Consider the following 15243-nt stretch of genomic DNA (forward strand, 5'->3'; position numbering starts at 1 on the left):
AGGCCTTTGGAATCACACAAAAGCTTCACTGTGCGTACCGTCCAGAGGCTTCTGGAATAGTGGAACAAGTAAACGGAACTATCAAAAACAGATTAGCAAAACTGTGTGATGCATCTGGCATGACTTGGGTGAAGGCCCTGCCCTTGGTCCTGATGGGACTCCGAAGTGTTCCTGACCGCAAGACAGGCCTAAGTCCCCATGAAATCTTGATGGGAAGAGTGATGAGACAAGCATGGGTACCAGGAAGCAAACTGTTGAGTATTACTGATGATTTGGTGCTTGAATACTGCAAGAGATTAGGTGACCAAGTGCGTTCTATCTCTCGCCAGATCGGAGAAGACGCCATCCTCAATCCAACGACTCCTCTCCACAAACTGGTTCCCGGAGACTGGGTAAAAATAAAGAAGCATACTCGGAAGAGCTGCCTGGAGCCAAGGTGGGGAGAGAAGCGTCAGGTGATCCTGGTAACAACCACAGCAGTAAAGTGTGCAGGGGTTCCACATTGGATACACGCCAGCCACACCCAGAAGGTATTACCAGACGAAGGGCCTGAAGAAGAAGGGCGTCCAGCAGAGGACTCTGCAGGAGCCAGACCAGAAGTAGCTGACGACGTACAGCCCAGTACCAGTCAAGCCGTGGGATCAGCAGACGTTGGCCCAGAAATAGTTGATAACGAACTACCAAGAGCCCAGCCTGCTGAAGGGGTCCAAGAAGCTGAGCCAGAAGTAGCTGAAGACGAGCTGCCAAGCATATGGCCAGAGGAGTGGATACCATTGATTGATCTCACCGAAGACCCCATCCGAACAAGCGAACGACTTTGGGAAGGTAGAGAGTGGACTAGAGAGGAAAAGCAAGGCACAGGCGAAGAACCTCAGGATCTTGAGATTCACATCAAAACTGAGGAAGGAGAAGGTCAGAGAGGGACAGAACAAGTGATTGATACTCCTCCACTGACTCCTGATGTTGAGAAGGGACAGACTAGACATAGCGTAATAGTTCGAGCAGAAGAAAATCAAGAGATCGAAGTGCTTGAACAGGATCAGATAGGATTAGAAGAACGTGTTCAGGAAACAGAAACAGAGACTTTTGAAAAACAAACGCAAAACTGTCCTGAACAAGGCCAGATTAGTAACCAGGCAGAAGAAATAGATGCTAGCCCTGGAACTAGTCAGGTAGAAGGGGAAGAAACTGAAACAGAATTGCCACAAACTAATGAAAACAAGAGGGCAAGAAAAGAAAACGAAGTCTCGGTACCAACTAAAAGACTTAAGAAAAGAAAGCACATTGAGCCTGGATACATAAAGAAATTGAGACTGAGAATAAAAACAGTAGAAGAAAAACGTGCAGAAGAAAGAAGAAGTGCTCGCATAGCAGAACAACCAGAAGATACCTCCAAAAGAAGGAGTGATCGAATAAAGAGACAAAACAAAAAGTACAAGTCTCCTGAATGGACGCTTGTTTTGGAAGAATTTGAAGATCTTGATATAACTGACGAAAGCGACGGAGAACCCGTCCCTGAGTACTCTGCTGAAGAAGAAGACGAGCCACCGTGAATTTGCACAAAGTAAGCTACTGGTGTAAAGACACAAAGAGGGGTCGAGAAACTTCTTCTGAGCCAAAATGTCTGATTCAAACGTGAATGGTAGACCTAGTTGCAGTCGTTGCAAAACATGCTGCAAGGTATGTGTATGTAGTATAGTTATACTGATATTACTCTGGATAGGACTAACAGTTTTCATTCCTTTTGCGGTGAGCAAAAATACTAATATTGTCCCTACTGAAATTGTAAATACTGACAATGAGGAGCTGACAACACAGAGTGTAGCAAGACATGAGAGAGCACTTAGACAAACAAATAGAGACTTAGAAGCATCAGATGAGGGAGGACTACATTATCATGGAGTAAAGAATAGAACGCATTTAAATGTTTTCGCAAACTTGTTAATACACTATGTAGAGACTATGGAAATTGAAGATTGCTATGTCTGCATGAAGCTACCTACCTCTGTAGCTGAAGGCGTGACATACCATCACTTGCCTCTGACATATGGAATTTCCTGTAGCATTTTAGCTAGTTTATTTTACAAAAGAGGACCGTTACAGTACTATTACTCAAACAGTGACGTGATCTTTTCTGAACTTCCTATACGTGGGAACTTGAATCCTGTACATGCCAAAAGTGACGTTACTCGCTATATGGGCGAATACTTTTTGACTATAGGTAATATAGACCTAGGTGACGCACACAGAGATAACTTGACCTGTTCTTTGCGTGAGCAGGAAAAGATGTTCCTGAACATGGCAGAGAAAAGGAGAATAAAAATAAAAAGAAAGGCAGATGACGAAACACAGAAAAGGCCAAAATGGGCTGAGAACATGGAAGGCACCTCAAATGGTGGAGCGGGTCCTGCTCTGTTGCTGGATTTTGAAAAGAAAGGCAAGCTATGTCTTCACCGCGAGAAGACTAGCTATTATAATAACATTTTCATTGGTTCCAGTGAATGTGAACATAATTACAAGGTAATTGGAGGTTGGGGTTTCAAAAATGGGTCAGAGCCTGTGTTTCCTGGAATTTATTATATATGTGGGGACAAGGCTTATTTCAAATTGCCGGATCACTGGTATGGAAGCTGCTATTTTGGCATTGTCTTCCCGAAAATATACCATGTGAACAAAGTTACTGGAAGCAGTGAAAATACTAATGGCTTAGTGCGTAGTAAAAGAGAAAGCATAGGTGAAATAATGGGTAGTATTTTCAGTGCACTGATACCTGGAGTGGGAGTGGTTCTGAACACTCACAGAATTTGCAAATTGTCCACTATAGTGGATGTGTTGTCTACTGACACAGCTCATGGATTTCTGCTGGTCAATACCGAAATGGTTGCGATCAGATCAATGGTTTTGCAGAACAGACTTGCTCTTGATACCTTATTAGCAAAAGAGGGCGGAGTCTGCCGGATGTTGAAGGCACAACATTGTTGCACTTATATTCCGGACAAAAGTGTGCAACTCAAAAGATATGTGACAAACATTACTAATTTGGAAAGGGAACTCAAACCACTCGAGGTTGACAGTGCCTGGAAGAGACTGGTAGATGGTCTCTCAAATGTAGGTCATTGGTTTGCTAGCTTAGGTAAAAGCTTATTGTTTAAGATACTGATACCAATTGGAATTATAGGTCTTATCCTATTCTTCATATTTGTCTGTTGCAAATGTCGCAAGCACACCGGAAAGCATCAAGTGAATGCGAGAGGAGTGAAACGAAGTGTGGATGAACTTGAATTAGAGGAAATGAATAATCAGATATACAAAAGGGTGAAGAATTCTCACCCTACCAAAAATGAGAGAGAAAAACTGAATAGCTTGCTGGAAGAGATAGAGCTGTATAAGGTGTGATAAGTTGGCATCTGGTTCCATTTATTTTGTGATGATAGTAAATATCATCAAAGAGGGGATTGATGAAGCAAAGCTTCGCATTTGCGACTTGCTTTTGTCATGAACCTCGTCCATGTATAACCAAGTAATAATTTGTACGTCTTACTAACGTTTATTTCATGTTTGAAACGAAATCAATGAAGCTTGCCTATGTGTATTTCTAACACGATTAATTTGAGTCCTAAAAATGGCCGCTGCTTTGAAATAGCTCCTGCGCATGCGTCAGTCACACTCACGTGTCCTAACGTGTTTGCAGGTTTGGAGGGAAATAGTTGCGCATGCGTAATACATAGCTTTGGCAATAACGTGGTACTGCTCGTGCCATTGCTCTTGTGCCCGTGTATATGTAGCTAACATTTAGACTGCATAAGTATAAATTTTAGTGATAAGTTGAAAGTACAAACCCAATGATGTGTTTTCATATCGTTATTTCTATGTATTAATTTGTTTTCGCTTACTTTTCATGTATCCTCGACTCGGAGGGGTGCTGGGCTGGGGAGACCATCTTGGAGGGTACTTGTGCGCAGACTCGCCAGGAGCCATCATGGCATTGAATTGCTGCCAAAGAAGGTTGATACCAGAAGCCACCCTGGGAAGCTGTACCTTCGCCCCGCAGCATCACGATATTGTTCCATTATGTTGCTAAATGTATTTCTTTCACTATATTCTGCGCGATTTTCTCATGGGAACCCCAATCTTGCTAGGCGGTGCCCAGAGATGTAAATAAGGCCTCCAAATAGTCTGTTCTGATTGGTGTGTTACCCAAATCCTATCTTAGGACCAATCCAAATTGAGGGATTCTGACACTTTGCAACATTGGGGGGTGGTACACCGTCCCCAAACTGTATATCTACCCTGGGTTCACCTAGGGAAATTGTCCGACTTGTCTGGTTTAGCTGACCTGTCACTGACCCATCACACTCAATAGGTGACTGAAGATACAGAGCACTGCGGAGTACTCTGTCCGAAATTGACCATAGACTAAGGTTCTACTGAACCTTAAAGTGCTGGCGAAGCACTTTGCTGGGAGTTCGCTGACCCAATCGGGGTCTTGATCGATAGCTGCAGAGAGGGTGGAGCGCAGGCGTTGCTTCCGAACTGCGGGTACTGATTCCTGTCCTGAGGGTTTCCTGTCCTGTCCTGAGGTCCTGTCCTGATTTCTAATCTGAGGGTTTCCTGTCCTTTCCTGGGTGTCCATTCTGCACCTGCTGTCCATTGAGGGGTATCCTTCCTTGAGGGTTTCCTGTCCTTAACTGACCCGTGGCCAGGGTTTGGTTTTCACACCAGTCTAGGTAAATATTGCTCTAAGTTCTTTGAACTTGCACCTTTCTATTCTTCTGTCTTTTGCTTCAATAAAGACACACCTTTGCACATGTTGATTTTTCCATGCTTTGCCGCAAACTATTGAATCGTAAAGTCATTTGCATATTATCATAACGTGTTCCCATGTTACCCTATCTGTTAGAAATCATATTTTGCATTGCAGTTTGTCATTTTCTGATATGGTCTAGAACGTCCTTACTTAAACTGTCTAAAGAACTTTTGCCCTAAATGCATAGTGTTTCCTGTTGCATCACATATTAGCATTTCCATGATTACCCTGACTTTATTTCTCTATAGTTATGTACTTTTCATTTTCTTGATTATCGATTGTCTTATCCTTGTAAATCTCATGCTTTCAGAAAACGAACTTTAGATAAAGATTTTAAAACTTCCAGTTGTCCGTGGTCATTTACAAAAGTATTGAATGTCATTTTGAGTTGTATTTTGCTGCCTTTCCTTTTACAGCTAGCTCCCTGATCCATTGTGGTCATAGGTACCCGTGTCGGTGGATGGTAAGTCGGGTACGCTGAGGAATAACAGTAGGGAATTCACACAAATTGGTAGCAGCCCGTGAAGTCACCCGGTCAATGTATATGGTGAATTGAAATATATGGGCCCGAAGCCGGAAGCGGCGAAATTATTGGTTGGGTGACCTCGCGCGCTCTATCAGGCACAATTGCCGAACCTCGGTTGCAGAGACTGTGGGGCAGATTTACAAGCTCCTTGCGCCAATTTTGCGCCATTTTTAACATGGAAAAAGTGACGCAAAAGTGGCTTAAGGGGCTTGTAAATCTGCCCCTGTGTATTTATTTTGGTTGACGCTGACCAGCCCAGGCACATCGAAGCAAGGGAGTGAACAGAAAAATAAAATGACTTCCCCCCCACACCAGTATGAACCACAAGACTCTAAATATGCGAGCAACGTGAAAAATGTCGACCATCTCTATGCAGGCCTGTGGTGAACATAGTGCACAATTATGCTTTAGAGCACAAATTAAAAAGAATTTGGCCAAACAGCTGCACGTTTTCCAGCCCTTCTTTCTTCCTTGCCTTCTTACAATTACGCTATCCTTTCTTCTATGGTCTTTCTTTCCTTGTATTCTTCATTAATTTTCCCTTCCCTGTTTTTCTATAACTTCTAATATACCTTATGTCTTTTTACCTTTCTTTCTTTCCTTTTTCTTTCCGTCAGACCACATCCTCTCCCCATGCGTGTAATGGGTGACTGTGTACGCAGGCAGGCCTGAATGTCTGGTGGTTTGTGTGCATGGGTGCCCATGTTTACATAGCTCAATGTGCATGGTGTAGTTGGTGCCTGTAGGTCCACATGTGCATGTATGTATGTCTGTTATGCACTATTTTCTTTAATAGTGTGAGTTTGAATCTGGGCTCTGATCACAGTAGCAAAGAGGGTGAGTGACCCGGGGAGCTCAAACGCAGGGAAACTGATGCCAAACACAACCCGAAAGAACCAGAATGGCTGCACTCCAGCCAGACAAAGGAAGACACGAGAGACCCACGCATCCTAACCAGACTGCCAGGTGCCGCGTCCCCTAACATGATTGATAACCACACCTCAGTGGTCACCGGGCACTACATGGAAGCACTTCCCACATGGACCGGACCTGGTTAGGCGGCATTCCAGACCCGGAATCATCATGGTGGGTGTGCCAGTTCTCCGCATGGAATCGCACCTAATATGAGTCAGACCCGTTGGAATGGGGAATAACGAGCAGAAAAGGAATTACTGTGTGGAATTCTCCACAGTATTCCATATTGCGAGATGTTTACGGCTCCCATTTACTACCGGCGGACGAGGCTTGGCTGCTTTTGAAACCAATGCCTCGTGATTTTAGCGGTTACTTTTTTCAATATAGGCATGTAAGCATTATCTAAATGTCTAGTTTTTTTGTATACTTCTATTGTACTTTATCCTGATTTTGGGCATTCTCGGTTGTAGCAGATTAGACAACATACGCAGAGGGCGATAGTGCGAGTTGCCCAGGGTCAAACACCTTGGTAGGGACGGTGGGAGTTGACCTCAACTCTCCTAGTTAAACAGTCAGCTGCCTACCAGCGAGATCACATCCACCTGCCCTGAAATCCCTGTTGTAATACAAAAACGTGTGTAATTGTTTGACTGTCGCGCAGATAGTACATGTTCTCTGACTTCTGTCCTCATCGCGACCACGGCTTGTGTATAACTGCCCTGCACTACCCCGTTATTTAGGAGAGACTAGCTTCGGGTGTGACGTCACTATGTTTAGAGGATGCCCGCGTGAAGAAACGAAACTGATCTCTGAGCAGGGAAGTGGAGTTTTGCTTTCACTCTTCCCCTCCCTCCACTGTGACCTTTTCTCAGCTCCTTTTGTTCCCTGTTCCGCCGCTGTACAGTATCCTATTCACATCCTTCAGTCCTCGGGACAAACGTCTAAGCCACTAGTGTTGTTTTCTTGAATCTCACGGTGGAATTGAAAAGAAAATTAGGAGGTTATGTCACGTCACACATAGGGACAACATTGCTCAACCGATGTTATAGAGTTTCCGAGTTTCCGATCATTAGGTTTCGCCCTAGGCGTTGCAACTGCGTAGCAGTTGCTCCGCCCACGGCGAAATCTCATGATCCTACATATGGGGCTTTGGTTCCGCCTCTGTCTCCCATTGGCTAGCTCCATAAATGTAGGCTAGCCATTGGGAGACAGAGGCTGTCAATCACGCTTTCCCCTGAAAACGCGATTCGGGGGCGTTTCTCGGTCTTTTTTTAAGTCCCGCCCCTTTGTCCTGGGCCGCGCTGTGATTGGCTGCCGGCCCGGGACACCCCCGTGACGTCATTCCCCGGGCCGCGCTGTGATTGGCTGGCCGGCCCGGGACCTGACTTGTTTACTTTGCCTCCACTTTTATTTTAAGAGCTTGTTTTCCTTTTGTTTGTAAGAAGTACCAATTTAAGTGGAAGTCCCAGCGTTCCCCTTTCCTTGCCTCAGACAGGCCTCTGTTGGGGAAGATTCGATGCTTTTGCTACTCCTACCCAACAGGAAGTAATACGTTCAGACTCGTGATTAAATCGGAAATGAAAGTTTAAAAGTGCTGCGTCGTCAGAAATGCTGTTGAGTCATCTTCCAATCGGAAAAGAAACCTACTTTCCGATAGTTCAACTGCTTTACAGTTTTCACGCAGTATTTGTTCATCTGTGTTCTCCGATTCCCTAGAGTGCATAGATTCGGCCTCTGCGCTTTCTTTTACAGCGGTTTAACAGTCCACGCTATTTGGTGTCGGTGCGAGCTGTGTTTAGCTCGGCAGTTCTGGAAGGGCGTTCCCTGTGCTTTTATGTAAACCAGATGCCTATATTTGCTTGAGAAAAACCCGATTGTGCAACGTGTATATTTCATTCATTAAAAAACAGTTGCGTATTATTCTCTGTGAGCTGTTATTATTCTCTGTGAGCTGTTTTTTTATTATTAAATAGAATCCAGGTTGCATAATCTTGTTTTGATAGGAAGGGGCGTTGATCGTGTTCGTCACACCCCTGTTTCCTGTCTCCCGGAGTGGGCCTCCTCTCCTCGCTCGCTCCCTCCATCAGCACGGCTTCAGGGACACCGCGCTTTCTGAGCGCCATTAATCATACTGTAAACCATGTTGGAGGCTGGAGCGCATAACAACTAATGGTTAAAATGTCCATTATTTACAGAACAGTAATAAATACGGAGAGGAAGAGAAAGGTGAAGGCAAAGCCTACAAAGTACATATCTGCTAAGCCTGGCTAAGTATTTATAAGATATGTTAAGATGGCATCATAAGTACGGCAGGAAACGAAAATATAAATAGCGGTAAGTTTAAAAACAGTGCTTTGGTGACTGATGGAACTTGGTGACAAACGGAAATTAGCGCAGGAGCTTGCATTCCTGCTGGAAGAGGTGCGCCCCGAGCGCCCTGTTGATGTCCTGGTGTATAAGTGGTGTCTGGTATTGCGTTGATTGTAAAAAAAAATATTGTACCTAATAGATACGTGTGATATTTGCGTAAAACAAGCGTGTAGTTGTGCAATATACGATATACTATTTGTCGAGTATATGTTTTGCAGGCTGCAGTATTAAAATAGGTGGTGTGTGTGCGGGACTGGTTTTCACTGGCAAGTAGTTATTTACTAGTCTATGTGAGAAATGTGTAATTGCTACTGTCCAGGGCTATGGGCGTTGTTTGTCGAATAAAGTGTGAAGTGCTGTAACTGTGAAGGGAGCTCCTATTAGTAACGTAATGAATAGAGAGGGCACATTTTACATTGCGGACGTTTCTTATGTTTGTTTTGAGGTAAGCTTGCATTTTCCTATAACAGCTGTGTGTTAAGGCCTCCAATACACAGACATAGGACCTTGAGAACTTCAGGTTTTGTAACAAAACACTCGTTAACTTTTCACCACCTCCCTCGCACTCAGAGAAGCATATCTGAGATCACAGATAAACAAACATAGTCCAGAATATAAAGTTTGTACCCCTAATTAGATTACTGCCCTTTAAAATCCAGAGCAGCTGGCGGGAACTCGACACCTGGCAGCGTTTCGCGTTGTCCTCCCTATAATTAACTCTTCATCTCGCAATCGCTAAAGGCAGGTTCAGGGGCGCCCTGAGTCCACCTTCAAGCACAAAGAAGAGAGAACATTTGCTGCGTAAACAAAGTCCAAACAGCTCATGCCTGTCAAATGCCGGCAGGTTTGGATTATATTATACATATGTGTGCAGATCCAATGCCCCCGTGCACTCTGCTATTTAGATACTCTGTTATTATTATTACAATGTATAATGTCTACTCCTAGCAAATATATGTAGGGGCGGGTGTTAATTACAGAATGTGGCTCTTACAAATATGTGTCTGCATAGAAGTGTAGCCTGCTCCATCTGTACTTTAATTAAACCGCATCTATTTTGCTGGGTTTTAAAGGGCCTGGGGCATCTCTTCCATTAGAAGCAGCGTGTAAATCTTCCCTTGCACCCGAGCATGCACTCAGGCTGTAGCTTTCGAGACAATGGAGGGAGGACGGTGGCTCCTGGCCCCCTCGGGTGCTGCTCCGCATTTTATGCAAAGCTTAATCTGGTAAAACTATAAACGCAGGGGCCCGGAGCCGTTCCCAGGAGCCTGCTGCTAGTTCTGCTGAATGTCCGCATCCACCAACACTGAGACAACCTCGTCTTAATCCCATCTCGGGGCTCTTTTTTTCACCTGCTCTTCCTCTGTCTCTATCTTACTCACTGCTGGTTCTTATTCATACCTGCTTTCTCCCTTTCTCCAATATTTCTCTTCCTCCTCTCCCCCCCCCCTCTTTGCTTCCTTTCTCATTCTTGTTCTGGGTCAAAATCTGAGGGTTAAAAATAAGTGCGGATCACCAAACGTCAGAGCATGCACCTAACCACCGGCACAAATTAAGCAGTGTTTTTATGAATGGAAAGCCCAATTCATGCAGTTTCTCACAGCACTTTAATTAAAGGGCATGCGACGTAAGTGATCTGATTGGCTGCTGTGACCCACCATCCATTCCCCGCCCGTTCCAGCATCTGCAAAATGATGAATGCCCCCTTTCTTGTATAGCGCTTCTGGCTCGGCGCTTTATACCGCCGTTATCGAAGTAGTACAAACGTGCATACCCGAGCGAGCTGTCCTGAGTGCCCTCAACAAAATCCGGCAGAATAATAAAAAAAAATTATAATAGGTATAACCATGGTAATAATGATGACAAAGATAACAATGATGGCAATCATAATTGCGATTTAGATAAGAGGTTTTTTTTTTGCACTCACACACTCCATGGGGCAAGGTGCCTCGCCCTGCAATGAGTATGATTGAGTAGCCACTCGAGGTGCCAGATCGCAGCCACTGCCCCTCATTGCAGGGGAGCGGCTGCATCTCTGTTAACATGGTTACTGTGCAAGCATCTCCTGAGTGGTTCTCTGTACAGTGCGCTGACACCTTCCTGGTAGAGTTATGATTAATAAAACAGGCAAAATAAACTCGCTGGTTGTAGTGTCAACACAGTTCTGACACATAGGTACCATTGACTATTTCCGAACAATGCTTGTTTATTTCTGCCGTCCCCATAGCACTGCATCGCAGTTAGGGGCACAGAGAGGTCAGGTTTTTACGTTGAAGTTAGTAAAATTAGCATCTTTAAAACTTCTAACATTATCACGCTAACTACACTACTTAGAAATAACATTAGTGCGTTATGAAGCGCTATTTGAAAACATATTGATGCTTTCAGCAGAACACGGTGGCAACGTTGCTAAGTAAGGCCTCGTTTCCCTCCAGGCTGGCCTTCATCTCCCGCAGCAGTGCACACCCCCTTCCCTCCCCCATGTCTGAGCTGTAGCTGATGCTCACGGTCTTCCCTCCTATCCCCGGATTGTAGCGTTATTCTTTCAGCATAAGCGAAGCAATTCATTATCCTTCTTATAGTCGTGATGCAGGAGGCTTTGAGGCAATACCCCAAACCCTCCATTTGGATATTGGTTCATTGCATTTTGTTTCAGCCCTTGCGGGAAGCTGGCGAGGGGCGTCCTGCGGGTTTGTACACTGCTGTCCACCTTCTTTGAACCCCTCACAAGGTGCTTAGTGCTTCTTCGAGTATCCTGAACGAACACCAGGGGGGTGGGAGAAGTCGCTGGTGTCCCCAGCTGACAGTGTCTCTTTGTCGTTCTCACACTGGGGGCCAGTGTTTCTTAAAAATTATGCGAGCCTAGAATATCATTGGGGGCGCTGTAGAGACCCTTTTAGTAAGAGGGCGGACTGTCTGGTCACCATGAGATGGATCCACGTGAAGCCTTCATCTCGCGCGTTGGAATCCAGCTCTTAACTCAGCCTTTCATCCTTCCGAGGTCGGTAATATAAGTACCGTTTATTTAGGTACTGAAAGAACACAGTAGTGGCAGAAAGCTCCATATAAGAGTGTCCACTGTTGATGTTCTTGTTTTCCTTCCCCTCTAATAGTCGTATTCTTATTCTTACTACTACTGTTGGAAAGTCTATACACTTACGCTATCTTCTGGCTGCTCTCGGTGCTAGCTCTGTGTGTGCGTGTGAGACTCAGCCTTTCACAAGAGAGCGCTCAATCCGAGTCTTCTCTATCAGAGGCTGTCAACTAAGCTGTCTGATTTCTCCTGTCATCACAAACGTAGCTTGCTTGGAAGCTAAACTGCTGAAAGAAACAATATATAAAATCAGGGTCCTTAACTCTTTCCACGCAGACATAATCGGTGTAGGACCTGTCCTGATTATTTTATTGTGAATTGCACCTGCCTATCCTATTATGGGCACGCCCCCAGGCCAAGTCTGGTGGGTTGCAAGTGACGGAAGGACACAATTGCTTCTAGAGTCATGCTGACAATCCTGAGAAGCCCAATAAACACTAATTTTTTCACATATTTCAATGCACTTTTCTGTTTGTTAACTATTGTATATCGATTACGTGGTGAGTGCAGTGCATGCATGTATAGAAAATCGGCCTCTGTAATTGATTGTTGTGATTGTTGTTCCAGTGCAGGTATTAGCATCTGAAATCATAACCCCGCAAACAATGATCAGCCAGTAGCTGCCACGTGCTGGGTACCAGTAGAGCCTTTATCCCTGCTGCAAACATCCCGTGTGGTCATTAATACAAGTCGCCTCTTGCGTTCGGCTTGTCCTACATGAGCAAGACCAGGAGAGAAAAGAGGCGCTAAACATTATTTTCTTAGCCAGTCCTTTTGTTAGGATCGGATATGGAGCCAAGGAGGGAGTAAGCCAACTGGGCATGTTGTTTAACTACAAATTATTAGGTTTATAATTACATCGTAATTCTGTTTTTGGCATGAGCAGTGCCCAGCATCCCTTAACAAGGTGGTTAGTGGAGCTGCCCCTGTACATTGGATTGAATTTGAATTTGAATTTAAAACATTTGTAGAGCGCAGCATACACCCTGCGGTTTCTTGGCGCTGTGAGACAAAGTTAAGCAAAACGGAGCCGTGGATGGCTGGCCCAAAAGATAGTCATGAGGCACAATTTACAGAGGAATGGCTTGTTTAAACAAAAACGTTTTAAGGTCTTTGCGGAAAGAGGAATAATGGGAAGCAAATCGTAAATGGTCGGGGAGGGAGTTCCAGAAGGTAGGAGCCAGAGTTGAAAAATTGGCTCCTCCCCACTTTTTTCGTTTGTAGCGGGGAATTTGAAGGAGGGATTTGGACGATGAACGAACCTCTCTGGCTGGAGCATATTCTTTAATCAGAGAGGAAATGAAAGCGGGAGCATGACCCTGGCGAACCTGAAAAATCATACAGCCAGTTTTAAAAAGGGAACGTTCCTTGACAGGGAGCCAATGAAGCTCCTTAAGGAGGGGTGTAGAGTGATGAAAGCGTGCAAGACCGAACACCAATCGTGCCGCTTGGTTCTGAACCATCTGGAGCTTCCGCAGGCTGTACGCAGGGATGCCGTTGTATAGGGCATTGGCGTAATCCAGCCGCGAAATCACCAGGGCGGACATGATCAGTTTGAGTGCCAGAGGGGAAAAGAAACGAGAAACAGTGCGAATAGTGCGGAGGGTGAGGAAACAAGAGGAGACAACGGAGCTGATTTGTGAGTGTAAAGTTAGTTGGTTATTCACTTTAACCCCTTCGCTGCTAGGCCTTTTCCCCTCCTGTGCTGAGGCTTTTTTTGGCGTTTTGGAGTAGTGCGCGCTTAGGCCCTTGTAACTTTTTGACCACATAAGGTATCCACGCAAAATTTGCGTCCTTTTCTTCCAACATCATGTGGATTCTAAAGGCATCCAGGGTTTGTGGATTCCCTTGGAGGGGGCCCAGAAATTAACCAAAATATAGTGATTTTTTTGTTTTTTTCAGAAAAATGGGAAAAACGGGCTGCAAATGAAAGCCTCTGGGTTTTTCCCTGAAAATGGTACCACAAAAGGGTTTGTGGGGCTGAAATCTCCATTTTCTCAGCTTTCAGGGAATGACAGACTTTTGTCAGAGAACCGACATTTTTCACTCAGTTTTGGCATTTTTCTGGGACATAGCCTATTTTTGCTATTTTTAGAGCTTTCCACCTCCTTCCAGTTAATGGTAGAAATGAGTTTGAAAGCAATAATGGATCCTGGAAAGCTTTACATTTTCGAAAAGTAGACAAAATTCTGAATTCAGAAAGGGGTCATTTGTCTAAATCCATGAAGGTTTAGTTATAGAAACTAACAGTTAGATATTGGAATATTTGAAATTTTGTTGAAAAAAACAGCCTTTTGTCTCAACGTTTTCACCTATAACTTTTTCTAATTTTGACAGCTCTTGGAAAGCAATATACCGTTACATCCGTTAGACCTTCCTGGTTTTGGGGATATATAGGACTTGTAGTTTCACCAAGATCCCGACGAACCCAGATCCAAAAACTGAGCAGCAACTTGCAATGGTATTTTTTCATTTACTGGGTATAGTGCACTTTGTCTTGGAAAATGTATACATGGAATAATCTGTATGAAAGACACCTATGTATTTCTGAATTGGGTACAAATTATAGACTTCAGAAACAGTATATAATTGCACATTTTCAAAGTTGGGAATACTCATACTAGCATGAGAATTATTGGTCATTTTTCATAAAGATTTTTTTTTTACACAATGTCTTTCATTCAAAGGGAGAAATGCATGAAAGCTCAATTGGTAATAACAGTTGATTTACAAATCTGAATTACCCCAAGTGTCCCGATAAAAACGGTACCTCACTTGTGTGGGTCGGCCTTGTGCCTGCGACAGGAAACGGCGCAAAATGCAACGTGGTCACACCTAAATTTAGCAGTTACAAATTGACCCTTTTTTGGCAAAGTGCCTACCTGTAGTTTTTGCACCCTAGCTCTGCCGGCACCTAGGGAAACCTAGCAAACCTATACATTTCTGAAAAGTAGACACCCAGGGAAATTCAGGATGGGGTGACTCGACTGCCTACCACCAGGTTTTGTTACCCAGAATCCCTTGCAAAGCTAAGATTTTCACAAAATAAACACATTTTCCTCACATTTCTGTGGTGGAAAGTTCTGGAATCTGCGTGGATCAACAAATTTCCACCCACCCAGCGTTCCCCCAGGTCTCCCGATAAAAACAGTACCTCACTTGTGTGGGTCGGCCTTGTGCCTACGACAGGAAACGGCACAAAATGCAACGTGGTCGCACCTCAATTTCCCAGTGAAATTTTACGTTCTTTGGAAAAAGAGACTACCTTTTGTTTTTGAGCCGTAGCTCTGCCAGCATCTAGGGAAACCTAGAAAACCTATACATTTTTGAAAACTAGACACCCAGAGAAATTCAGGATGGGGTGACTCGTCTGCCTACCCCCAGGTTTTGTTACCCAGAATCCCTTGGAAATCTAAACATTTGACCAAAAAAACACATTTTCCTCACATTTCTGTGGTAGAAAGTTCTGGAATCTGCGTGGATCAACAAATTTCCACCCACCCAGCGTGCCCCCAGGTCTCCCGAAAAAAA

Source organism: Lissotriton helveticus, chromosome 11, assembly GCF_964261635.1.
Source record: "Lissotriton helveticus chromosome 11, aLisHel1.1, whole genome shotgun sequence".
In the NCBI taxonomy this organism is placed as follows: Eukaryota; Metazoa; Chordata; class Amphibia; order Caudata; family Salamandridae; genus Lissotriton; species Lissotriton helveticus.